The sequence below is a fragment of the Hipposideros armiger genome, unplaced genomic scaffold (genome assembly GCF_001890085.2).
Source record: "Hipposideros armiger isolate ML-2016 unplaced genomic scaffold, ASM189008v1 scaffold_116, whole genome shotgun sequence".
In the NCBI taxonomy this organism is placed as follows: Eukaryota; Metazoa; Chordata; class Mammalia; order Chiroptera; family Hipposideridae; genus Hipposideros; species Hipposideros armiger.
This window is the reverse complement of record NW_017731466.1, coordinates 350,050-376,295: the sequence shown is the minus strand read 5'-3', so window position 1 is coordinate 376,295 and position 26,246 is coordinate 350,050.

Genomic DNA, 26,246 nt, shown 5'->3' with positions numbered 1-26,246 from the left:
CAGACTACGTTGGGGTGTATACCTTCTGAGCTGCTGGTATCTCACTTTCATCCATTTGATCCCCTTATAGCTCAATGCATCCTATTTCCTCAACTTGGAGTTTAAAAGGCGAGTGATTTGTATCCATCAGCTCAGCTGTGACAACAGGGTTAAATCTATCATTTGGTATTACTTGGTCTTCCCACATAGGCTGCCTAATGCCTTGCAAAGCTACTGAAATTGATGGTGACAATTTTCTACATTCTTCTTTTACGGTTTACACTGTGACTCTCTTCAACTTCAGTCTCCCTAGGGACTAAATCCTGTTTTGTGTTAGAGTTTGCAGTTAGAACCTATTTCATCTTTTGAACTTGTACCTTGAAAGACCGTTTATTTATTTATTTATTTTTGCATCTTTGAATCAACCAAACCCCTTACAGGTAGTAAGACTTCTTTTTTAGGTTCTGTTGCCTTGTATTGTTTTCTTAACTGATCCGGAGGTCTATAACTTGGTGGTGTCAAACGCTTCCAGTATTTCTGTTTTGATTTGTTCATCTCCCTGTTTTGTTGGGTTTTATTTTATAATGACTTCTACTTCCAATAACTTGCTACATGTATACTGAGCTCTGGGCCAACTTCACTTTTTTGGACTGGCTAGGTTGAAAGCACGTCTGATGACAAGACACCGAGTAGCACCTTCATTGTTAACAGGAGTTGCCTGGGCACAAAGAGAGGAAGTAGAAATTTGCTTGAGTACTAGGCATGAAGGAGAATTTTAGCTGTGCAATATCTATGCAGAGAGCTGTTGTCCATGGCACTAAAGACAGATGGGGCTGTTCATTTTTGACAAAAGCCTCACATAATTCATGAAGCAAAGAGAAAGAACTCCGAAAAGACAGAACCTGCTGAGACTAGTTAGACTATCAGCCAGGAATATGTCCTTAGTGTGAGAAGCCTTCCGTTCACTTCTCCAGTAGCATATGAAATAGTACTTTTCTTTACCTACACACATCGAATTGGCCTTGAAGCTCTGTGGCTGCATCTGAAAAATATTTTTAAATTTGCTATTGTTTTTGCATAAGGGTTGGTTACTTTTGAATTTATTCTATAAAGTTAATTAATAACTAGGGTTTCTGAACTTTAAAATCCGTGGAGCTTTCCTTACTTTGGAGTCTTCACTTTGGATCGCTGTAAATTAAATCATCTTTAACCAGCATCAGCGGTTGGAGAAGCAATTCTAACTTTAGAAATATCTGGACTCTACCATTGAAGCCCTGTGTAGTTCATGGAAGTGGGGTGGTCACACACAGAGCAGGTAGAAGGTTCTTAACAAGACCTCACTGGGGACAAGTTTCAAGTCATGTACCGAAATGTTGACAGCTATCCATGCCAGGGCCCTGAGTGCAATATTTGAGCATTTGCAGACATTGCATAGAATAAAGCTAAAGCTTCTTCTAATGACGTACAAGAGCCTCTATGTCCATTTTTGGATATCTCTTTTGTCACTACCTTTGAGAACTAGTTCCCTGTACACTAGGCTGTTTCATGTTTCTATTCTTTTCCTTATGCTGTCTCTTTATCTAGGAAGGGACCTACCTTCTCATATTTTCCAGGCTAAACTCCTTACATCTCTCATATCAGCTGAGGTATAGCCTTCCAAGAAAGCTTACCCAGACATTCTATGTCTACTCCTTTAAAAAAAAAATTAAAACAAGGTTTTTATTAGAAAATATAGCTAACATACATTATATCATTTTTGGGTGTACACTGTAATTGTTCAACATTTATACACCTAAAGAAATGATTGACTTATGTCTACTTCTTAAATGTATAGTATGCACCTTATTGTCTGTGAGTTGTTTGTTTGCATGTTTTGTTTCAGTTTCTTCTTTGTCTTCCTGGGAACCAACCCACTAACTGACACATAGTACATTTAGATGTGTTTGTTGTAACCTCAGAAACAGAACAGCAAACAGGTGTAGCAACAGACACAAACAGATAAATGTTAGTCTAATCAGAAAAAGTATAAGGAATAAAAACTCATTTCAGCTTTTGTGTAGATAAAAATTCTATCATGCCTATTTCCAGGAGACTTCTCTTCCATACACATGAACTTCAGTTACTTCTCTCCTTACAAGTGGAATTTCTTTGGTTTTCTTTGTCTACTACATAAGATCCAAATGCCTTACATAGGAGTAGAAAATCTGAATTCTGGCCCTTAATTTCCCTGTCCTATTTTCTTCTTGCTGATTCTGTATGTACAAGCTTCACCATTTGCTAGCCCTATGATTTTGAAGTAATTATTTCTCATAGCACCTCAATTTTCTTATCTGGAAAGTGGGAATAAATTATATATACTTTGTAATATTAATGAAATAATTACATAAACTAGTCTAGGACCCTTGTTCAAAATGATAATTACTATTAATATTGAGATTTATATTATGACTCACAAACATTTTACTCTCTCCAAACATATTTAAAGCAGGTCTTGGATATATTTGTATTTTTCTGCTTTTTTGCTTTTGCTTTCTTTATTTCTGTTTTCCTATTCAAGTTAACATTCAAGATGCAGGCTTCTAGACTTAATTCAGAATCTAAGTGCTTTGTAAAGTATTCTCTGACAATCTAATCTGATATAATCTTTTTTATTTTTATGTAAATTATCATATTATAATACATATGGAAATCATTGAATTCATTCATGCAGTCATCCCACAAACATTACTTGAGCATTTGCAGTGTACATTTGCAGTGTATAAGTCATTGTATTAAATAGTGGAGATCTCAGATGCTAAAAGAGATACCACTGTCACTGCTTCCAAGGAATTTTTGGTGTAATGGGTTATAGATGGAAATGTAAAGCCAGATTGTTTATATTTGTAACCAGGTTCCATCACTTACTAACTACATGACCTGGGGCAAAGTTACTTAAACTCTAAATAAAGAAACACTAAATAAATGTTAATTATCAGTATGTCATTATTATGGGTATTGGTAATACATTCTAGTGAATGACCATAAACAATTACACAATTAGTGTTTATTATAAAAATATTTTTTGTTTAATATTTAAAAGAGAATTCAAGGAGTCTAAGAATACATCTGGGGACTGAATTTGAGACTCAAAAATACTCATATATGGGTGAAAAATTTACATGCTGGTGAAATGTCATCAAAGACCCTAGAGAAAAACAAAGATTTTATAGGTAGTAAAAGGAAAGCTGCCTGAGAGATTTCTACTTCCAGAATTGTTCAGTGGATGGTTTGGACTAATACTTCCAGTAATGATAACTAAAAGAACTGGTGAAAATCTGTAAGATAGTAATACATTACCAGACAAAGAAGGAGAAAGATAATAGCAAATGGATTAAATCAGGGCTGCTTCTATCTAGGGACATTTCTCCAAAGCAAGTGAGAAATAAACGGGCAGGTGTCAAAGCCCACTGTCCACCAGGGGAACAGCCCCTGGAGAATCACCTGTTGCCCACTCTCCCCAGCCCCTCATCTGCAAATTGTAGGAAAGTTGTTAAGAGGCCAGCAGAACTTTGAGGCAAACTTTTAGAACTGAAGGGAAAAAAATCAGATTTTAGTCCTCTCTGAAGGTTGAGACCTTGTGTTAGATGGTCCCTGTTCTGGGCAGTGACCACAAAGGCTACACAATAGAGAAGAAATAGAAGTAGGATCCCGATTATCTAGGTATTACAGAAAATTTTGTTCCTTTGGGCTTGGACTGTTAGCTTCCCAGGAACTTGGAAGAAAGATTTAAAAATATATAAAATTATTTCTGACACAAGATGATAAAACTCTAAATATCAGATTATTTCTAAAATAATTTAACAAAAAGAGTATCAGCAAGCAATTAAAGTTTATGAGGCACATGAGGCAATAAAATACAGACTAAAATAAGCAGAAACAAACTTACAAGAGCAAAAACATGGAAATTATCCAAAATAGAATGTGATAGCATTATGTTCATTATAGTCTTAGAAATAAAACATAAATGCAAAAAATTTCTTCAAAGCATTGAAAACTATAAAATATGATATTGCAGGTTTACAAAGGATCAAACTAGAAATGATAGAACTGAAAAAATATAATAACTGATGTTAAAATATAATAGATCACCCTTAATGGCTGATGAGATACAACTGAAGAGAAAATTAGTGAACAGGAAGATAGCTCAGAAGAAATTCAGACTGAAACAAGAAAAATTGGAAAAAGAGAAATATAGTTGAGAGAATAATCAACATAAAGGTTAGAATAAGAATAGCTAAAATTCATTAGTCAGAGTTCCAGAAAAGTTGAGAAAGAAAATGAGGAAGAAAGAAGCAACACGTGATGTGAAAATTATTGACAGTTTTTTAAAACTGATCAACAAGCCCAACAAATGTCAGTAGGATAAATAAAAGGAAATCTACATTTGAATACATAAGTAGAGTAAAAGTGCAGCAACCAAAGTGTGTATAAATTTCAAGCTACAGAAAACACGGAATAGTATCAACCAGTTTTAGTGACTTTGCAGTATGTAAACTTGGCTAAGCTAAACTGCTTTTTCCAAAATTTCTAGCCTGTAAGTTTCTGGAATTCCTAACCTGTAAGTTTCTGGTTAGGGTGGTCCACAGGAGAAATTCTTGTGGGGTAATTGGAAGGTGGACGTGAAGCAGCAGTGTTTTTGTAGTTCACACATGTTTTCCCTTACCTGCGGGCCTACCCCATTGACTTGAGTCAGTGGTCAAAGCCCCAAACTGCTCTTATCTTTCCTTGGAACAAGTGGCCAAGCCTGAAACCTCTCCATCTTTCCTTGGAACATCCTCCAGGTCCTTTGACTCCTGGGCCAGGGGAGTGCATGTTTAGCAATACAATGAAGGCCTTTGGCTTCTGCTGGACACCAGTATCATCAAGGTTAAAGATAAGAACTGACACATGTTTCAGTCTATACTTGTGGACTCCCGCTTGTGCTTATGGGTTCCAGCTTGTCCTTGCTCTTTTCTACTTTACTTCCATATTTCCTCCCCAACTGCTTACCCTGTGGCTTTTGACTTCTAGCATCAGATGTGAAAATGATAACCTTACAAAGACAGCTAATCAGCTCCCATATTGCACAAGGTGAAATCCATGTGATTAATCCCTTTACATCTGTCTTTATTTATCTATCTTACCACCTTTTCTAGTGGTACTGTTTCTCTAATTGAACTCTGATGCAATAATCAATTATGCTAAATAAATGCAAGAAAAGACAGAAAAATGAAAATAGAACCAGTTATTATGTATAGATGTCAAGTGGTAAGGTGGTAGTTATAAACTAAATGTGCTGGTAATTAGATGAAATGTAAATAGTCTAAATGTCCTATATAAAATATAAATATTGTTGAACTGAATTCAAAAACACAAAAACTCAAACCATATGTTGTTTACAAGAGACACATGTAAAATATATGAAAAAATAGAAAAAGAATAGCAAAATAAACTCAGGGAAAATGTAAGAAAGGAAACAGTAAATAAAATAACAACTAATCACATATAATACAATTGTATAATAGAGATTTGAAAAAGAAGACATCATTAGAAATGTTAAAGAAATTTCAAAGAAAACATGAGGAGCTTATGGAAACCTTAATGCTGATAAATATTAATTATTAGATGAAGTGGATGCATTGTAAGAAAAAATGCAACTTAACTTTGACACAATGAGAAATAAATATTATGAATCATATATTTTAAAAGAAACCGTCACTTATAGTCCTTCATAAACACACACACACACACACACACACACACACACACGCCAATGCTTCACCAGCAAGTACTACCAAATATTTTAAAAGAAATAATTCCAATTCTTATACACATTCTTTCAGAGTAAAAATGATAGAAATTTCTCAACTCATTTTTTGAAGGCAATATAATCATGGTTCTAAAACCTAGAACATTTTATAAACAAAAAAAAATTACAGACCAATTTCTGTCGCAAACATGGATATTAAACCCTAAATAAACTATTAGTAAAAAGAAAACCTGTCTATAGATTAAAAAATAATAATACTTCACAATTAAGTTAGATTCATTTCAGGGTACAATGTTGGTTTTATAATAACATGAAATAATGGGATTCACCACTTTAGCTTAACAAAGTGATGTGATTACATCATTTGATACAGAACAAGCATTTGCTATAATTCATTATGTAGTTATGCCAGAAATTCATAAACTAGGAAAATGAGAGACTGTCTTCAATTGAATAAAGTATATCTTACAGAAAGCTTAGAGCAACCATCATATTTATCATGGAAACCTGAGAAGCATTTCCTTGGCGGTCAGAAAATAAAAGGCTGTGTGCTATCATCCCTTCCAATATGCATCAAAAGAAATAAAATGTGTAATTATTGTGAAAAAAGAACTAAAATTGTAAGGTAAAGGCAAAAAACCTAAATACGACTCTACAACCACCAGATTGGCAAAATTTTGAAGGTGAATATATCAAATATGGGTGAAAATGTAAAATAACAAGAACTCTTATGAATTGACAGTGGAAACATGAAATAGTAATGGCTACTCTGGGAAGCAGCTTGACACTCTCTGGAAGATGCTGAAAACATCTGGCAATTCCACTCCAACGTGTGCCTAAGTACACTAGGAAACATGGACAAGAATGTTCACAGCAAGGCTGTTAACTATGGTTCCAAACTGCAAATATCTAAATTTCCCATCAACTAGGTAAACAAATAGTTTATATTCATCCAAAAAACCAGACACATGCAAAACATGGATAAATCTTCATAATGCTAAGTGAAAGAAATCAGATATAAAAGATTATTATGGTTTGATTACATTTATATAAATTTCAAAAACAGGCAACAAATTAAAACACAGTGTTTCAAGATGAACAATTAGACAGTAAAATGATAAAGGAAGGCAAAAGAAATGAATTTCAGAATATCGAGCAGCATGGTTACCATGGAGTGTAGGAAAGACATGATGATCCAAAAAAAGCTCTCAAGGCTTCCAGACTCTGACATTGTGCCACTTCTTCTTCTTCTTCTTCTTTTTTAATTGGGGAACAGTGTGTTTTTCCAGGACCCATCAGCTCCAAGTCAAATAGTTGTTGCAATCTAGTTGTGGAGGGCATGGGGATTGAACCTGCAATGCTGGTGTTCTGAGCACTGTGCTCTAACCAACTGAGCTAATCAGCCGCCCAACTCCTAGTTAAGTAGTTGTTTCAATCTAGTTGTGGAGGGCGCATCTCAGTGGCCCATGTGGGAATTAAACAGGCAACCTTGATGTTATGAGCACGGTGCTCTAACCACCTGAGTTAACTGGCTGCCCCCATGTGCCACTTCTTCATATTGGTGTGAGTTATAGGGGTGCTTATTTTTAGTTTGTTAAATGCTGTATACATCATTTTGATTGTCTGTGTATTTGTTACATAATTAAAAGCTAAGGCAATGCAGAAGGACAAAAGAAATAAAATGAATAACTATTGATAAGGAAAAAATACAAACCTTGGTATTAGGGGATGATGTTTGATTGTGGATGTAGAAAAGCTTTAGAAACCTACAGATTCTCCAGCCCCTGGAGTGGCTCAGTGAGAAGGTCAAAAGGTAGGCAGGAATCAAGGACAATGGAACTTCATTGACGGGACTTACATACATGAGTGACTTTATCAGACTTGGATTTAGCTTGTAAACCCTAATTTCAACTTGGCTGGAGGTGCTAAGGCTTTGCCCCTTAACTAGATATTAAATGCCACCAGATTTTTTTCTGGTTACAGTCCCTAGTGTAGTAGTGCCTTTTCCATGGTACAGCTTCAATAACTGTGAGCTGGATTTACTAAGAAAGTGGGCCGCTGTAAATATTGTATTAATTTGAACAAAATCTGTCTTCTTTGACATTGGGATATAGGCAAAATAATGGAGATTTCTGAAAATTATTGGGTTATATTTGTAAGCTTTCCTGTTCTATGCACAAATATAATTAGCATAGAAATTGTGTCTACATATCTAATGCTCAGTGATGACTATAGGGTAATATTTTTGGTGGAATTCAGGCTAAATGTCATTTTATCATAAAAAATAACCAACCAAAAACTAACCAGAGAAGCAAAACAAACAAAAACACACCTTGGATGAAATTTTGCTTGAATTAGCTAGAAAATTGTTTTTAGTCTTCATTTAATACTGCAGATGTGGATGAAAATTTGACTGATTCTAAAATGGTTTTGAGTAAGGCCTCCAAGTACTTTCCTCTAGAAAATGACTTCAAATCAGTTATTTCCAAGCTAACATTTTAGCATCATTCTTTTGGTTTTCTCAAACAAAAGCTGCAGAGAAATGCATAGCAACTCAAGCCCTTTTAGTAATGCTTATAATGTCCAAATTCATTAAATGTTACTAGAATGTTAATGAAATATTAAAACTGTGACCTGAAATGAAAACAACATAAGAAGTACTAAACTTAAATTAGCATTGCAATATTGTCTTAACACTCATTGAATATTACATGTAACAAATACATTTAGCATTAGAAATTGTAGCTATAATATTTAATAAGAATAGTTTTTGTGTTTGAAACCTCATGTATAAAGTTGCAACATTACATTATGGGTTTTTTATTTCCTTCTAATTTACTTTCTGGAGAGAAGGCAAGATAATTGTAACAGTAGAAGGAAAAGGAAGGCTCGCTAAATTAAATAATTGTTTTATAGAATTATGGACAATTTAAAGTAACCTATAAAAAGTGTATATTTTTGCCTCATATTACTTAAAATTCTTCATTAAAATGTGTGCGTGCGTGTGTGTGTGTGTGTGTGTGTGTGTGTGTGTGTGGGTGGGTGTGTGTGTGTGAGTCACATTAGTCTACGTGTTTTATATGAAGGCTTCATATTTGCTACACTTCTACCTGGGCATTTAAAATGGCATTTTTCCAAAGAGAACTATATTGGAGAGCAAAATTTTGTGATTCTGAGGGGGCATTAGCTGATGGCCTGAAGAATACAAAACAGAATCCATGGAACACCATGCCATGTGTGACTTTTCTGAGCTAAGTTTCTTCATTTTGTGGCTCAAGAGAGGGAAAGTGAAATGTCACCACTGCTATTGAGACATCTGTCCAGAGGTATTGAAGGGGCTATAATCATCACATTTTGATGTCATTTCCAGGTGATTGTGAGCATTATTTGATAAAACTCAATGTTTGTGCTCTATAGGTTGACATTCAAGTCTCCGTACAATTTGGCTTGACCTTTATTTCCAGTTTCAATGTCCTCTCTTATTTGAAGCCTTCATTCCTGCACAGGTTATCTGTGCTTCTCTTCGAAATGTTGTGCATTTGCTAATGTGTTTACACTTACAGAAATGTGACTATTCCTCCAGTTCACTTTTAGGAGGTGATCTTTCCCTCCTTCAAAGTGCAAATTAAATTGTAATTTTTCTATGAAATATCTCCTGATAATTTACCTCTGGAAAGAATGAATCTTTAAGTCCTCTGGCATTTTTTTCCTCTTTAAACAGCCTTCAGTTACAGCTGCCTGGTGAAGTCAAAAAGGTCTCCCCAATGGAAAGTAAAGTCCTTAAAAGCATAACTGTCATTTTTCCTTTGGCCTTCCACACAAAACCTTGCTCAAGGCAAATGCCCTTCCATCCTGACCTGACTTCTTTGATAGTCCAGTCCTGACTTGGTGAAGTCCTCCAGATTATAAGCAAAAACTGGTCCTGGTGGATACTTAATACATCAATTTGTTCTCACTAGGTAAGGCTGCACTAACAGTCTCCAATTTTGTTGTCTTTTAGCAGTGGTCTCTTTCTCTGCAATGGTATTTGTAGACTAGTGGCTGCAGTGTCAGTCCTTGGTGTGATCTTTGTGTCTTCCTTCCAAATCCAAGCTGAGGAAGCCACCACTGATGTTGACCTACCCACCTCATGGCAGAGGTGAAGACGCAAGAATGCCAATAGAAGCATGCAATGGTTTGTAAAGCCTCTGCTTAGGGTTGGTAACTGTGTCTTCTGTCATATGTCCTTGGCCAACAAGTCAGATGGCCCTTGATAATGAAGTAAGAAAGTAGATGCTTCCCACACAGAGACACTGAAAGCTCAGAGCAATCTGTGGGGATGTCTGATCTTAGTATTGCTACCTCAGCTTTTGTGTGTGTGTCCATTTTCATGAAATGTCTTTTTCCCATCCCTTTACTTTTAGTCTGTGTGTGCCTTTCTATCTGAAGCGAGGCTCTTGTAGACAGCCCTCTTATGTCTTTTGATTGGAGCATTTAATCAATCCATTTCCATTGAAAGGACTTGTTGATAGATATGTAGCTATTACCATTTTATTCATTCCATATATATATATATATTTCCCCCCCCTACCTTAAAGAATTTAATCTGGTTTGGTGGTGATGAACTCCTTTAGCTTTTTTTGTCTGAGAAGTTCTTTATCTGACCTTCAATTCTAAACAATAGCTTTGTTGTGTATAGTAATCTTGGTTGTATGTCCTTGCTTTTCATCACTTTGAATGTTTCCTGCCAGTCCCTTCTGGCCTGCAAAGTTTCTGTTGGAAAATCAGCCTTATGGGAGTTCCTTATGAGTTACTATTGATAGCTGCCTTTTTCTAGTTGCTTTTAGGATTCTCTCTTTGTGTTTAACCTTTGCCGGTGTCTTGGTGTGGACCTGTTTGGATTCATCTTTTTTGGGACTCTCTGCAATTCCTAGACGTGTATGTCCAGGATAGAAAAGTTTTGTCATTATTTCTTCAAGTATGTTCTCAATCCCTTGCTTTTTCTCTTCTCCATCTGGTACCCCTATGATGCAAATGTTGTTACACTTGATGTTGTCCCAGAGGTCTCTTAAACTATCCCCATTTTTAATTTTTTTCCTTTTCACTGTTCCAATTGGGTGTTTTCTGCCACCTTGTCTTTCAAATTGCTGATTCAATCCCCTGCTTCGTCTAATCTGCTGGTGATTCCTTCTAGTGCCTTCTTTATTTCAGTTATTGTGTTCTTCACTTCTGACTTTCTTTTTATGGTTTTTATGTTCTTTTTTATGCTTGCTATCTCTTTGTTGAAGTTCTTACTAAGTTCCTTGAGCATCCTTATAACCATTGTTTTGAACTCTGTATCTGATAGGTTGCTTGCCTCCATTTCATTTAGTTCTTCTTCTGGAGTTTTCTCCTGTTCTTTCACTTAGGATGAATTTCTTTCTTTGTTTCTTCCTTTTGGCTGATTCTGTGTTTGTTTCTCTGTATTAGGTAGATCTGCGATGTCTCCCAGACTTGTGTAGTAGGTGCCTTGTGAGGTCCTGGCACAGTCTTCCTGGTCATTTGCTCTTTGTGCTCCAGGAGTGTCCCTTGTGTGGGTTGTGTGTACCCTCTTGTTATAGTTGAGCCTTGATTGCTATTGGCATGTCAGTGGGTGAGATTGACCTTCAGGCTGACTGACTGGGGTTTGGCCATGTCCACAGCTTACAGGTTGCTGTGTGTGTGTGTGTGGGCTTGTCCCAGCAGACCCTGGTGACTTTTAAGACCACCCTTTGTGTGTGCTGCTTGTGGGGCTAATTGATTGGTGCTCTGCTGTGTTCTGAATCCAGCTTCTAAGTATGTTGGTTCTGGGCCTCTTGGGAGGGGCTCCAGTGCAAACCCAGGGCACCCACTGTCTGTGACTGGCTGAGGCCTACCTGGTAGGAGCTATATGGTGATTCATGGTTGTTTGCTGCTGATACTAAACCTGGAGGCATGTGGGAGAAGGCATGCTGTGAATCGAGGATGGCTGCCACCAGTACTGTGCCTGGGGTAGCTCTGCAAAGTGCCAGGACACCCTGAGGCCTGCTGCCACATGCTGGCTCCCGTAAGGTTCAGCTGCTGATAAAGCTTCCTATGGTACATGAGTTGGGTGAGGCAGGGTCTCAGGGATTCACTAGAATGGGAAAAGTTGTGTTTACTAGATTAATGTAGATTTTGGTTTGGTGCCAGTGCTGAGCCTGAAGCTACTCAGCAAAAGTCTCAGAACACACCTGGAGACCACTGACCCCTATGGTTTTGCAAGAAAAAGTGCAATGTGAGCAGGTTTGGCTGCTGGCCTAGAAAGTGCCTCCACATTGGGGGAGTTTGGTAGGGTGGGGTCCCAGGGAGTCTGCAGGGTAGAATGAGCAGAGCTCACCAGAAAAATTCAGATTCAGATTTGGCCATGGTGGGGGCAGGCCCAAAACAGAAAAGATGGTGCCTGTCTGCCAGCTGCATGTGAGGAAGGCCCCACACAGGGAAAATGGCAACTGTCCCTCTGGTTCTCACCCTGAAGCCATGCAACGCAGTCTGTTTCTGTATGTCTCTGACACCCCATGAGTCACTGTTCCTCCACTGGAGCCCAGGATGAGTGTCTATGAGTGAGTGAGGCTGTGCCCAGGCCCTTTAACAGGATATCTGGGTTTCCTGCAGCCTTCTGTCAGAATCCCTACTGTTTTTCACAGCCAGATGGTGTGGGGGCTCCCCTTCTTGGCACTAGTACTCTGGGCTGGGGAGCCTGGTGTGGGGCTGGGGACCCTCACCCCTTCAGGGGAAACTTCCACAGCTAAGATATTCCTGATTTTCAGCTGACACATAGAGGTTTGGGGCTGGTCCACTTTGCGTCTCTGCCTCTCCTACCAGTCGCACCATGGTTGCTTCTTTGTATCCATAGTTATAAATCTTCTGTTCAGCTGGACTTCATATGGTTCTCCAAGTGGATTGTTGTATAATTTAGTTGTTATTTTAATGTGTGCATAAAAGGAGGTAGGCACAATGTTTATCTACTCCCACATCTTGGATCTCCTCACTTTTTTAATTAAAAAATTTTTGCTCTACATTTTTATTGCAACATCAAAAAATTGAGGCCTAAGCATTTACAAAACTAATTACTACAGAAATAAGCAACATCCTATGGGAAGCAATATTTTTTAATTATAAAACTTTTTTAGAGCAGCTTTAGGTTCACAGCAAAATTTAGCAGAATGTACACAGTTCCTCTAGATGTCCTTTTCTCACACATGTACAACCTGTCCCACTGTTGACACCCCACATCAGAGTGGTATATCTGTTACTACTGATGAACGTACATGGGCACATCATTATTACCCAAAACCCTTCATTTACATTAGGCTTCACTCTTGGTGGTGTACATTCTATGGGTCTTGACAAATGTATAATGACATATATCCACAATTGCAGTGTCATCTCAGATAGTTTCATTGCCCTGAAAATTCTCTGTGTTCTGCCTATTCATCCATTTCTCCCCTAAGCCCATGGCAACCAATGATCTTTTCAGTGTCTCCATAGTTTGCCTTTTCCAGAACATCATATAGTTGGAATCACACAGTTTTTATTATTGAGTTCTGAGATTTTTTCGTACATTTGGACAACCAGTCCTATTTTAGGTGTGTCTTTTGAAAATATTTTCTCCATTTGGTTTATCTTTTCATTCTCTCATTGTCTTTCTCAGAGTAAGTTTCAGATTTTAATGAAGTACAGCTTATTACTTAATTCTTTCATGGATTGTGCACTCTGTGTTGTATCTAAAAAGCTATCACCGTTTCCAAGGTGATCTAGACTTTCTCCTGTCTTCTAGATATTTTACAGTTTTGCATTTTACATTTAGGACTATGATTATTTTGAATTAATTTTTGTGAAGGGTGTAAGGTCTGTGTGTCTATATTCACTTTTTTACATGTGAATGTCCAGTTGTTCCAGCACCATTTGTTGAAAATACTTGACTATCTTTTCTTCAGTGTCTTGTCTTTGATCTTCTGTCAAAGATCAGTTGACTATATTTATAAGGGCGTATTTCTGGATTCTTTCTTCTGTTCCATTGATCTGTCTATTCTTTCACCAATACCATACTCTCTTGATTATTGTAACTTTATAGTAAGTATCAAAGGGGTAATGTCAATCCTCTGGCTTTGTTCTTTAGCTTCAACATTGTGTTGGCTATTCTGAATCTTTAGTTTCTCCATGTAAACTTAGTATCAGTTTGTCAATATCCACAAAATAACTTGCTAGGATTTTTATTGGGGTTGCATCGAATTTATATCAAGTTAGGAAGAACTGACATCTTGACAATAGTGAGTCTTCCTATCAATGCATGTGGGATATCTCTCCATTTGCTTATTTACTCTTTGATTTCTTTCATTAGAAAGTTGTGATTTTCTTCATACAGATGTTATACATATTTTGTTAAATTTATACTTAACTATTTTATTGTTTTGGGCACTAATGTAAATGGTAATGTGTTTTTGCAAATTTCAATTGTTCATTGCTGGTATATAGGAAGGTGATTGACCTTGTATCCTGTATATTAACCTTGTATCCTGCAGCCTTCTATAATCACGTATGAGGTCTAGTAGGTGTTTTGCTGGTTCTTCCAGATTTTCTACTTTGATGATAATGTCATTTACAAAAAAAGACAGTTTTATTTCTCCCTTCCCAATCTGTATAACTTTTATTTCCTTTTCTTGTCTTTTTTCATTAGCTAGGACTTTCAGTATGATGTTGAAAAACAATCATGAGGGTACACCCTTACCTTTTTTCTGATCTTAGCAGGAAAGCTAACAATAATAGTATTCTCACTATTAAGTATGATACTAGCTGTAGGTATTTGTCGATGTTCTATCAAGTTGAGGAAGTCCCCTCTGTTCTAGTTTGCTGGGAACATCACTTATTTTTAAACATCCTCTCATATGCTTTTCACTTTTTTATTGTTCTAAGTCTCAATTCTTCTTATGCAGTGGGTATATTTCTTTTGATCTCACTAGTACAACACCAACACTATGAAAAGAAGGCAAAGTCCTGGATGTGCACATGCTGCAGTTCTTCCTCTTTGGGAGCAATAATATTTAAAGATGAAGCTTGATAGAAAGAAAATGCTTAATACAAACAACATCCTGAAATATCTTGCTTAAATATTATCTGTCTTTTTAATTTTTTGTTCTGGGTCTTTTCCCTTGTATAGCCTTTATTAAAGAATTTTCACATTCTAAGAAGTGAACCTTTCTTAATGGACATCTTAGATCTAGTCTAGATACTTCACCTTTTTTTTCTGTATAATTTTGAGTGAGATTTTCAACTTCAAATTAATATATGTTTTAGACCAATTAGTGGTAGACTATGTCCCAAACACACACACACTCCACTTGGAATCATCTTCTATGGTAGATATCCAAAGAAAACATATGTAATTTATATTATTGAGTAATATTTTGATTTTAGTAATGCTAAATACTAAATTTAATAATAATTAAGGTAAAGTTGTATTTTCTTTGGTAGACACATAATAAATTTCTATAAGATTGCTTCATTTACTTGTAATAGAAACAATATAATTTGCAAATATGTGATTAGCTAGCAAGTATCATTTTATGGATAATTTACTGCCAGCAATTTTTTTCTCTGATATTTATACTTCAAACAGCATCTGTAGAGAAAAGAAAGAATATGCTTCACTGTCATTTTAATCAACTGTAGAGGGTGATGAGTGGGATCTTCTTTGCTAAATAATGAAAAAGTTAGAACTCTCCAATGGAGAAATATGAAATGTAAAACAAGTGGTTTTATTTGTGTACTTAGAGATTTACAGGAAGAAAACATGTAGGTGATGGCTAAGCTGAATAATTTGCCTTGATTAATTGTAAGTTAAGACCTGTTTAAATGTTCTTGGTAGAAACACAACCCATCAAGTCTGCCAAGTTGCAAACACCCACCAATACCCTTCTGGGCAGTGGACTCCATAGAGTAAAGTGTAAATGGTGCCCTCTGCATTGGTGCAGTGCTTTGGTCCTGCAGCATTCTGCACATGACAAGTTGAATTTAGAATATTGATAATAACACAAATATAATGCTTATAGATTCAAGAATTTTCCCTAAAGACAACCAAGACGAAATCTCTGGAACCATTCTTTCCAGACATTAGAAAGTTCCATCTTACTTTCCCAGCTGAAAACTCAAGTGTTGGTTTAATGACTAACTCACTGCATGCCCTTAGGATTTAGGTTCTATTAACTGAGGAATCTGATGAGACCCACTGTGTCCTGTAAGAAATTTCCATAAGATATTCAAAAAAGAAGACAATATTTCAGTGTACCTGAAAAAAAATTGGGGAGTGTTTTTTTCTTTATTACTGTATTGATAGATTTATCTGCACTGAACAAATTCTTTGTGTCTCTGTGATGGTGGGCATCTCCTCGAGTAGATAGATGATCTCAAAATTCAATTATATGTCTGACATTTGGTTGACTTGACAACAAATACAGCAAGCAGTTTATAGGAGTGAAATTATGTATGCCCCTTCTAAACAATGAAAGGGCTGAGTTAGTTTTCTGTTAAATAAAATTTTTATTTTGACTATGTCAGTTTTAAATACGTCAAAGGACATTGTTTATGTCCTGTAATTCTTGGTATCTTCTTTTACTTTGAAACTAGAAAAGAATGACTGCTAGGTTTTTTTAGCTCCAAATTAAAAAAAAATGTTAAAGACCTTATTTAATTCATTATGATATAGATTTAAGCTTAAGCCATTTAAAAAGATTGAGGTGCGATGAGATATATAATAAGGAGACAAGTATCAAAGCTAAGAGTTGGACAGGACCTTAGACCTGTGCTCTCCAAAATAGTAGCCACTACTACTTGTGACTATCAAGCACTTGATGTGTGACTAATTCAAATTGAAACATACAGTAAGGGTAAAATACACATCATATATAAATGATTTGGCATAAAAGACATATGTAAACTATCTCAATTTTTATATGGATTATATGTTGACATGGTAATATTTTGGATACATTGAGTTAAATTAATTATATTATTAAATTTAATTTTACCTGTTCCTTTTTCCAAATGGACTCTAGAAAATTTAAAGTTACATATGTGGCTCACATTACATTTCCATTAGTGATTGCTGTTCTAAATCAACCTTCTCATTTCAAGGTTAGGAAACCAATTAGTAATTGACTACATCCCCTATATTCACTCCAGTGGCATTCCCACTGGACTCCATTTGTGTGGGGTTCAGTACGTTCAATCTATGTTATGTTATTTGATTTTTATAGCAACCTAGTGAGAAATATGGATTGGGAATTATAATCTCCAATTTACACAGTAGGCACAGAAGGTTAAGCGTATTGGTGAAGGGAGTAGGCCTAATGAACAGAAGACATGGGTTTGGACCTAACCTTTGATGAGTGTTAGAACATGTTGCGTATAACCACCAGTCATTATGCGTACAAGAATCACTGTAGGTGGAACAACTAGTATTTTTAGTGTTGTTGTTTGTTTTTTTGCAACCTGTCATAGGTAAGGAATTAGTAAAAGAGCATCCAGCAATATTTTAAAGTCCTTATTTTTTTATAGTCACTACCAGTCATTTTGGATACATGATAAAAACTAGGAGAGGTGAAAAAATGCAATATATCCAGATTTCAAAAACTTTCGTAATAAAACTTCAAAAGTTTGTTTGAGTATAACGTGATAAAATGTGAATTATTTGATTAAAAATCTGAATGTCTATCCGCTCTTTAAACATCAGAGTATCTGCTAATAGTGGGTTAGCATAATTACCTGAGTAATTGCCTGGAACAGAGTGACAGCTGCCCTCTGTGTGCATTGTAGTCTGTCATCCTTGACACTGTTCTCTGTTCTGTTAGAAGTATTTTGCTTCATTTTCTGCCTGATCCTGTACATGTTTTGGGTTTGTGGTCTCTAGATTTAATGCTCTCAAAGGTGCTTTCTGTCTCCCAGTGACTATGCATGTACGATCCCACAATTATCTGATTGGTTTGTAAGCCTCATTAATTGAAAGCCATTCAACAGCTCGTTAGATGATACTATCGCTTTTTTCCACATCATGCATATAACCTAATGTGCTTCTTCCAGCTTCAGATTTATTATCTTTATGTGTTTGCTGAATGCATAATACGTACAACACTTTTATGTTTATTAGCACTATTTATACTCTTCCTCTGACGGTGTGTTTTCAGTATATTTCATTCTATTCTATACATAGCTCCCTATTGGCCATTTTATAAAAGTGATGTGTATCAGCCTGGCTTCCAAGGTTCTCCATGAGTGGCCCCCTGTTTTTCCTGGCTTCCTCATTGTCCTCTCTCACACAGAGATTCAACTCTAACCATGTCTCCTTCTTGTCGCTTCCGATCCGTCTGCGGTTCCCAAACACCAGTGAGTGCCCTTCTCACTATATGTGAATGTCTTCTTCAAATCCATATAGATTTCTCAGTCCCTATCCCAGGTTTGCTGAATCAAAATGATCATGGATGGGATCTGTATGTCTACTGTACAGCATAGTGCTTACCATCTGCCCTGAAATCAAAGCACCCATATTTGAATCTTGGCTTCTATCTTTATTAGCTGTTGTGACCTGGGTAAATCACAAACTCTCAATGTTCCAGTTTCCTCATCTCTAATAATAGTGTCGACCGTAAAGGATTGTTAAGTGGATTACTTGAGGTATATTTGTAGTGTTTATAATAGTTTCAGATATAGTAAGCACTATAGAACTGTGTGTTAAGTGTGTGTTAACAAGATAAATCAGAAATGTCTCCATATGGTTTTGACCCAAACAAGGTTCAGGAACAAATGGGATGGGAAGAAAAAGGCGTTGAAATGTTTGGCCCATTTCTCGCATTAAAGATCTGCCCTCTCTTCTACTTCCAGTTATTCTCAACTAAGGTAGTGCTGTCCCCAGGGGATGCTTTGGCAAGTATGTGGAGACACCTTGAGTTGTCTAATGATTGGACAGGGTGGTGAACAGGAAAACATTCAACATCCTTCAGTGTGAGGACAGGCTTGCGCCCTAAAGAATTGTTCCCAGTACTCACCGTGTTTGAATAGCCACTGGTACTTCATGTAAATAGAGCCTGTTTCTAATTATTTGAGACCAGAATTTAACCTGTTTACATACAGGAATCAAAATGTTTTTGTACAGTTATAATATATGCTGAATTTTTTCATGAATGTAACCTCCTTATAAACCAAGAGAGGGTTTGTTTTCCCTTAGAACTTGACCAAAAGCCAATCACCTCTTTGGAAAATCACACTTCTGACAGCCATGCCTCTCCTGATTTTTGAATCATCAACACATTTGTAGTTGTCACATACAAGGACCAACAACTGACTCTACCTCATTTTGTCTGCTAGAGTGCATGTGCCTTATCAGTTATATTTTGACATAGACATTATTTGATAGTAAATTATTTTTGCTTTATTCTCCTTTATGTTGCAGGTAAGGCATTATATTAATTTATTTGAAATTGTATTTTAAGATTTTATCATCTATCAATTTAATTTCAGGATAGTAAAGAGTTTTAAAATATTTGTTGTAGAAGGAGGCGTGATGTCTGATAGGCTTGAGACTCAGATCTAGAAGAAATTCCTTAATCAATGTTGCTTAGTACTAAACAACATTACAATCTTTCAGAAATCATGTAAGAGTTATGCTAAATATATACATGCTTATTTCAGGCTATTTTGGGGTGTTTTAGATGCTTTTAGTGGGAATGTCTGTTCTGTCTCACCAAGTAGATTTTACGTTCTCTAAGGAAAGAAAATGTAGCCTTGATTCCTATTGTATCTTTTCACAGCAGGCATTCAATAAGTGGTGTTGACAGCCTGACTCAGGTTTAAAGAGAAGCAGGAAATTCAGAGTAGAGTCAGAAGTTTAAAGTGAATTGAAAAAAAGAGTGCTTGAAAAATGTTAGTTGACCAGAAGAACACCAGCAAAGGTAAAGGAAGCAGAAACACAGAATGCCTTCAGGGCAGTACTGGAAATGTGATGTTGAGGCAACTGCAAAATTCAGCTGTGAAAGATATCTGCAGGTGTGCCCCATGTTAGGAAAACTGAATACAAGCATTGAAATATGTGTGTGTGTGTGTGTGTGTGTGTGTGTGTGTGTGTGTGTGTGTGTGTGTGTGTGTTTCTTTGGTGGGAGGAGAGGAAGAACATCAATCACACAGGAATTATGATTGAGCATCTGCTAGGTGTTGACAACTGCATTAACAAGTGTAGATTCTTTTTACTAGTTTTAATTATATCAACTTAAAATGGACTTAGCTACATTCAAAGTAGGGTTCAGTTTACAAAACGTTTATTTTCTTTTAGTTTTTTGGTAGCACATGATTTCAAAATTCAAATGGACCACAGTGTTGAACAAAGCTAGAGATGATTTTATTGGTGGGCCAAATAATCACAAAATATCAAATTTACTGTGGTAAGCAGATACTATTATAAACTCTTATTCCATCTCAAACAGGTATTTAGGCAGATACACAAACAAAAAGAGAATAAACACACTGCAGATTGTTTCACGAGAAAGCAGATGGGGAGCTGTGTGGCATAAACTGGGATGGAATGTTTCCTTTGTTGATTGACAATGAATGTAACTTGAAAGCAACCTGACTACATGAATCATGATGCTAAAGAGGTGCACATCAGTGTAATAAGATGTGATCCTAAGGTTCTGCTTGTTTCCTAACATCATCAAGTTAGAACCTCTTCAAATGATCTATAGATTCTCTCTCTCTCTCTCTCTCTCTCTCTCTCTCACACACACACACACACACACACACACACACACACAGATATATATACCCATACATATATAAACTTTAAGTATGCTTATATAGCAATTATGATTTTAACAATGAAGCAGGAAGAAAATGTAGAAAATAAAAGTTAACTTTCGGTTCAATCTGGTTTCCTAAATACATTATTGACTTCTACCCCTCCAAATCTCACACAAACAGAACAGAAAATGGAATAGAGAGGAACTGGGAAAGCTGGGGAAGAGCCATCAAAAAAACAGAACGGTGATGCATTTTCTTTTAAAAAGAAACAAAACATGTACTATTAGGTTGGCAATGAAATGCAAGGTTGCCGAAAAGAGAATACTGGACAAAGAGAGGTACTTCATAAACTGGGTTTTTCTAGAGGTAGTAAGTTGTAGAAAGGAGACCATGTGAGGTCTGCTTGATAATTAATTAAAGGGCTGTGATACAGTTGTGCCAGCTTTATTAATCAGATTCTTAGAGTATAAGCAAAACATGCCTACGCTGAGTGAAGTGGGTAAGGGCTTGAGTTGGCTCACAGAACTGTAGGAAGGCTGGACAATTAGGCTGGAGGCTGGGCTGCTAGGAGCCATAACCAAAACCAACCCACCAAAGAGACCTTATTATGAAATTTCTCATTCAGGTGGCATGTCCATGAGTTGCCATTGGTCCACTTCTGTTCCAGGACACCAATTGTGCAGGCATGGGCACAGGGGTTACCTTTTGGAGCATCAAGTCTGGTACAGATACATTTTGGATTGGCAGAGCCTAGGTGAGCTAAGTAGAAAAGTGGATCACTAGAGTTTCAGATTGCATAGAAGGAGGCATTCTGTGCCTCAGCAAGACTCTTGAGAAGGAAACTTCTAATTTAGAAAGGGGTTCAGATGCTGGGTGAGACAAGACATATGACAAATGTCCATTCATTAACCGCTGCCTCCTCTCCTAATTTTGGCCTCAGGGTGAGGTGAGGGGGCATGAATAAGGCGTTCTAATTTAGACATTCTCACAAAAGACTATCAGAGTTATGAAGCTGGTATGGGGAAAAGGTTCCAGATAACTTGTTTACCATGAAGAATGGGAGGCCCCCCTTCCCTGGCAGACAAAATATTCTCACTTCCTAAGAAAATGCTAATGCAGCCACAAGTCACTGCACAGCCTCTGGAGAGAGGACTCCTAAATCAGAACATTCTTTTCCTTCCTTGGTTTTCCTGTGTTTCCTAGATGCTAGTCTAAATATAGGAACATTCAACAAGAGTTACTAGGCATGAAGGAAACCCAAGAGAAAGATTGGAGATTCAACAAAATTAAGAAGTAATCACAAAAGCATTTAATGTAGGAAATGAAGAAAATTTTAAAATACTTATTAGTATCCTCTGGGAGAGAATAAAATAACAGACTTCGATGAAAAAGCGAATTGGAATTCTTGGGAATTAAAAACCATGACAACTAAATTAAAAAGGTAAACATAGAGGGGTTAAGTGGGAGAAAGGATACAGCTGAATCTAGATTAATAAATTGGAAGATTGATCTAACTGGTTCTTTTTATAAACTTTATTAAGTAATAGTTGGCAGATATAATTGTGTATATTTAAAGTGTACAATGTGATAGTTTGATATACATATACATTGTAGCATGGTTTTCAAGGTCAAGATAATTAACACATCCATCACCTCACATAGTTAATTTTTGTGTGTGTGTGGCGAGAGTGCTTAAGATTTACTTATAGCAACTTTCAAGTATAAAATATTGTGTTGTGAACTACAGTAACCATACTGTACAGTACATACTCAGAACTTAATCTTACAACAGAAAATTTGTACCCTTTGACCTACATCACCCCATTTCCAACCCTCCCCCGTATGATTCTTATGGAATGTGGCAAAAAAGATGAAAATAAATTTGTAGTCATTATATAGTCATGGGGATATGAAATACTGTATTGGAAATACAATCAATAATGTTGTAAATATTATGTAGGGTGTCAGCTGGGGACTGGACTTCTCAGGGGGATCACTTCATAGACTGTGTAGATGCCTGACCACTGAGCTACATACCTAAAGCTATAATTAAATATAATTATATATATATAGTCATGGGCAGAAGAGTACAACATAGGAAATAGAGTCAATGGTATTGCAATAGCTATATACGATGTCAGAGGGGTAGTAGATTGGGAGGGGTATCACTTTGTGAGGGGTGTAAATGTCTAACTATTACATTGCTTTGTACACCTGAAATTAACTTTAAAAAAAGATGAAAATATATTTAACCTGAAAGAAAAATAGACAGAGGATCTATCCAGGAAGTCTGTATCACTTATGATTGACCTTAATTGTAAGCAAGAGAACTGAAATTGTGATTTTAAAAGAGTAAGCTTTTTATTGGTCATGAAAAAGTCCACAGGGAGGCTAACCAGAGAGATATGCTCTTCAGGTTCCCAGGCTCTCATCCGGTTTGGAACGTTGACCATGATACCTACATTCTTGGCAGTAGCACGATAGAAGTGACCTAAAAGAGGAGTGCTAAGAATGAATGTCATTTGTTTTTCAAGATGGCGCAGACAAGTTGCCACAGGATGCTTCCATTCCCAATCCACTGTCCAGAACCCCAGAATTTAGTTTCATGTCATGTCTAGCTGCCAGGAGGTTGGGAAATATAGTTTTCAGCCATTTGGGGAAGAGAGGAGAAATTAAATATGCTAAATGTTTGCCTCTTTCAGGGGATAGTTGTAGATGTTTATCAGTTTTCAGAGTTCATAGGAAAGTATGTATAAGCATATTTTTAGATCTTAAGTATAACACTAGTAGCAACAGAAATGTGACCCTCTAAAACCTCAAGGAATGAAAAATTAAACCAGCAAATGGAAATATAAAAGAAAAAAATTGAAGTAGGAATGTGTAAAACAAAGGAAAAAAACACTATACACCCTTATATTATGGGATGAACCTAGTTTGATCTTCCTACATTTGCTTTTAATAAAATACAAAATTTGATTTGCTAATGTTTTATTTTAAATATTTAATCTATGTGTACCATAGATTAGTAAAACAGTATGTATGATTTAGTAATAGATATTAGGTGCATGGAAATTTAGAGGCACATATAAAAGTGGCACTTCAAATGGTATAAGAACAATATTTTACACTTTATAAAGAAAAGGTTAGGTCTTGCCCTCACTTCTCTCTCTCTCTCTCTCTCTCTCTCTCTCTCTCTCTCTCTCTCTCTCTCTATATATATATATATATATATATATATATATCCTATATATCCTGATAGATTACATATATTAATGAAAAAAACTATGAACTATCAGGAAACTAATGGAGATTAAAATATATATTGTTATGTAAAAATTTTCCAAACCCAGAGGCATACAGTTAAATATGGACAGAGTTTACCATATAAAAATTGGAAAATTCTCCATTATGAAAAGCTCCATTAAAAATCATAAAAGACAAGTGAAAACCAGGAAAGTTATATATAATATCTATGGTAGAGGTTTATATATTAATAAAGAAAAATGTCTTATAAATTATTTTATAAAAAGCTCAATTCAGTGGAAAAATGAGAAAGGATATGAAGGGCTATTTTAAAGAAATATGCATGGTTAAAAACCATGAAAAAATATGAAATGTTATTATTTATTTGAGTACTTCAAATGAAAGCAACAATGCAGTATCATTTTCACTCATACATATCAGATGAGTACAAATGATAAAAATCAACAATATATAGGAGTTTGTTTGGTTTGTTCATTTATTGCCTTCTGTTTTATATACTACATATGAGTGAACGCATATGGTTTTTGTCCTTTTCCATCTGACTTATTTCACTTAGCATGGATACTCTCAAGATCCATTCATGTTGCCACAAATGGCAATATTTCATCACTTTTTATGTCTGAATGGTATTCCATTGTACATGTGTACCACATCTTCTTTATCCAGTCATCAGTCGAAGAACACTTAGGATGTTTCCATGTCTTGGCTATTGTGAATAATGCTGCAATGAACGTAGCAATACACAAATGATGTATCATAAAATTGTACACCTGGAACTTATATAATGTTATTAACCAATGTTATCCCCAATAAGTAAAAAATCAACAATATCAAGGGTTGGTGAAAATTTGGGAAATAGGCATCTTAAAATTTTGGTCTGTCTGGTACATGTCAAGAAAATCAACAAAATTTAAAATACTTGTTAAAAACAAGACAACAGGCTCATAATGGCCTTGCTTATTTTAAGGTCCAAGTTACCAAACCAAGACAACTTAATTACAGTTTTGGCTCTACCAGAAATGGAACCTTAAATCAGTCAATCAGGACTCACTTTATCACTAATTAGGTAATCTGCTTGATAGCCCCTAATGGAAAGAAACTTCTCAATAATCAACCCAATTTTTGCCTAGTATAACTTCTTTGTTCCTGCTCTCTCCTGCCTATGAAATACAAAAGTCTTTCACTTTGTAGATCTCCTTGGGACTCCTTTCTGCTAGATTGGATGCTACTCAGTTTGAATAGATTTTGGCTCAGATAAATGCTTACATTTTTAAATATGGCTCAGTTTACCTTCTAACAGTTTTATTGTCAGAAGAGGGAACTGAAAGAGGCCTCCAGTGTTCCCCAGGAACAATAAGAAACCAGACACAGGTACCCGTTGAACCCCTTGAGCCCGGCCCTTTCTCGCTGCGGCTGGAGGTGGTGGGTTAGTCCCTCTCAGATCCTAGCTCTGCAGCTTTTGCATTATGAGCTTTCAGACTTTATTATTATTATTATTATTATTTTTTCCAGACTGGGTCTGGAAAGCACCAGAATTGAACCGAGTTGAACCTAAAAAAACGGACTGGGTTGGGGGTCAGACTGGTCTAACTTGGAAACTGAACTGGGTCCAGTATGAGGCCTCAGGTGAATAACATTTTGTTTTAAAGTTGAACAAGCAGGTTAACTTTACCAAAATCTTGAATTTCAATGGCCACAGTTTAAAACTTTAAATTAGATAAGCTTGTCCATTTATGGGGTGCCCTAGGGAATAAGGGGTCTCAGCCAAGCATTCACTATAAAGGGTAGAAGAGAAATGATTTTTCCTTCTCTACGGTTTCTGGTGACGAGGATGAAATCCGCTGGTACACCCCATTCACTCTGGATTCTGAGGAGGAGATCCTGGAAAAACTGGCAGAAGGCAAAAGGGTGGGTGAGGTCCTTAGCAAAGGCAGCTCTCCCAGATCTCTCTATCCCTGGTGCCTGGTTGCGAGAGGCAAGTAAAATTTTACATTGTCGCTTCTTCCTAAATTCAGATTGTCAGGCAGAAAACATTGGAGGAATTAGAGCTTTGAATTGTGACTCGTGAATTTGCCATTGGCTGTTGATCTTTTCTCTCACAGGGATAGCTGTTGCCTTCTTGTTTTGTCTCATTTTGTGTCCTGAGAGTTTAGCCTGATGATCATGAGGTTGGGGGGGGTCCCCAAAATATGGCTGGACAGAAATATGGGTGGCAGTCCATTTGCGGCTAGGGTCCTACTGACTGTTGCCAGTTCTCAGGGGAATTGTCTAAGTCAGCGGTTCTCAACCTGTGGGTCGTGACCCCTTTGGGGGTCGAATGACCCTTTCACAGGGGTCACCTAAGACCATCAGAAAACAAAAAGATATTTACATTATGATCCATAACAGTAGCAAAATTACAGTTATAGAGTAGCAA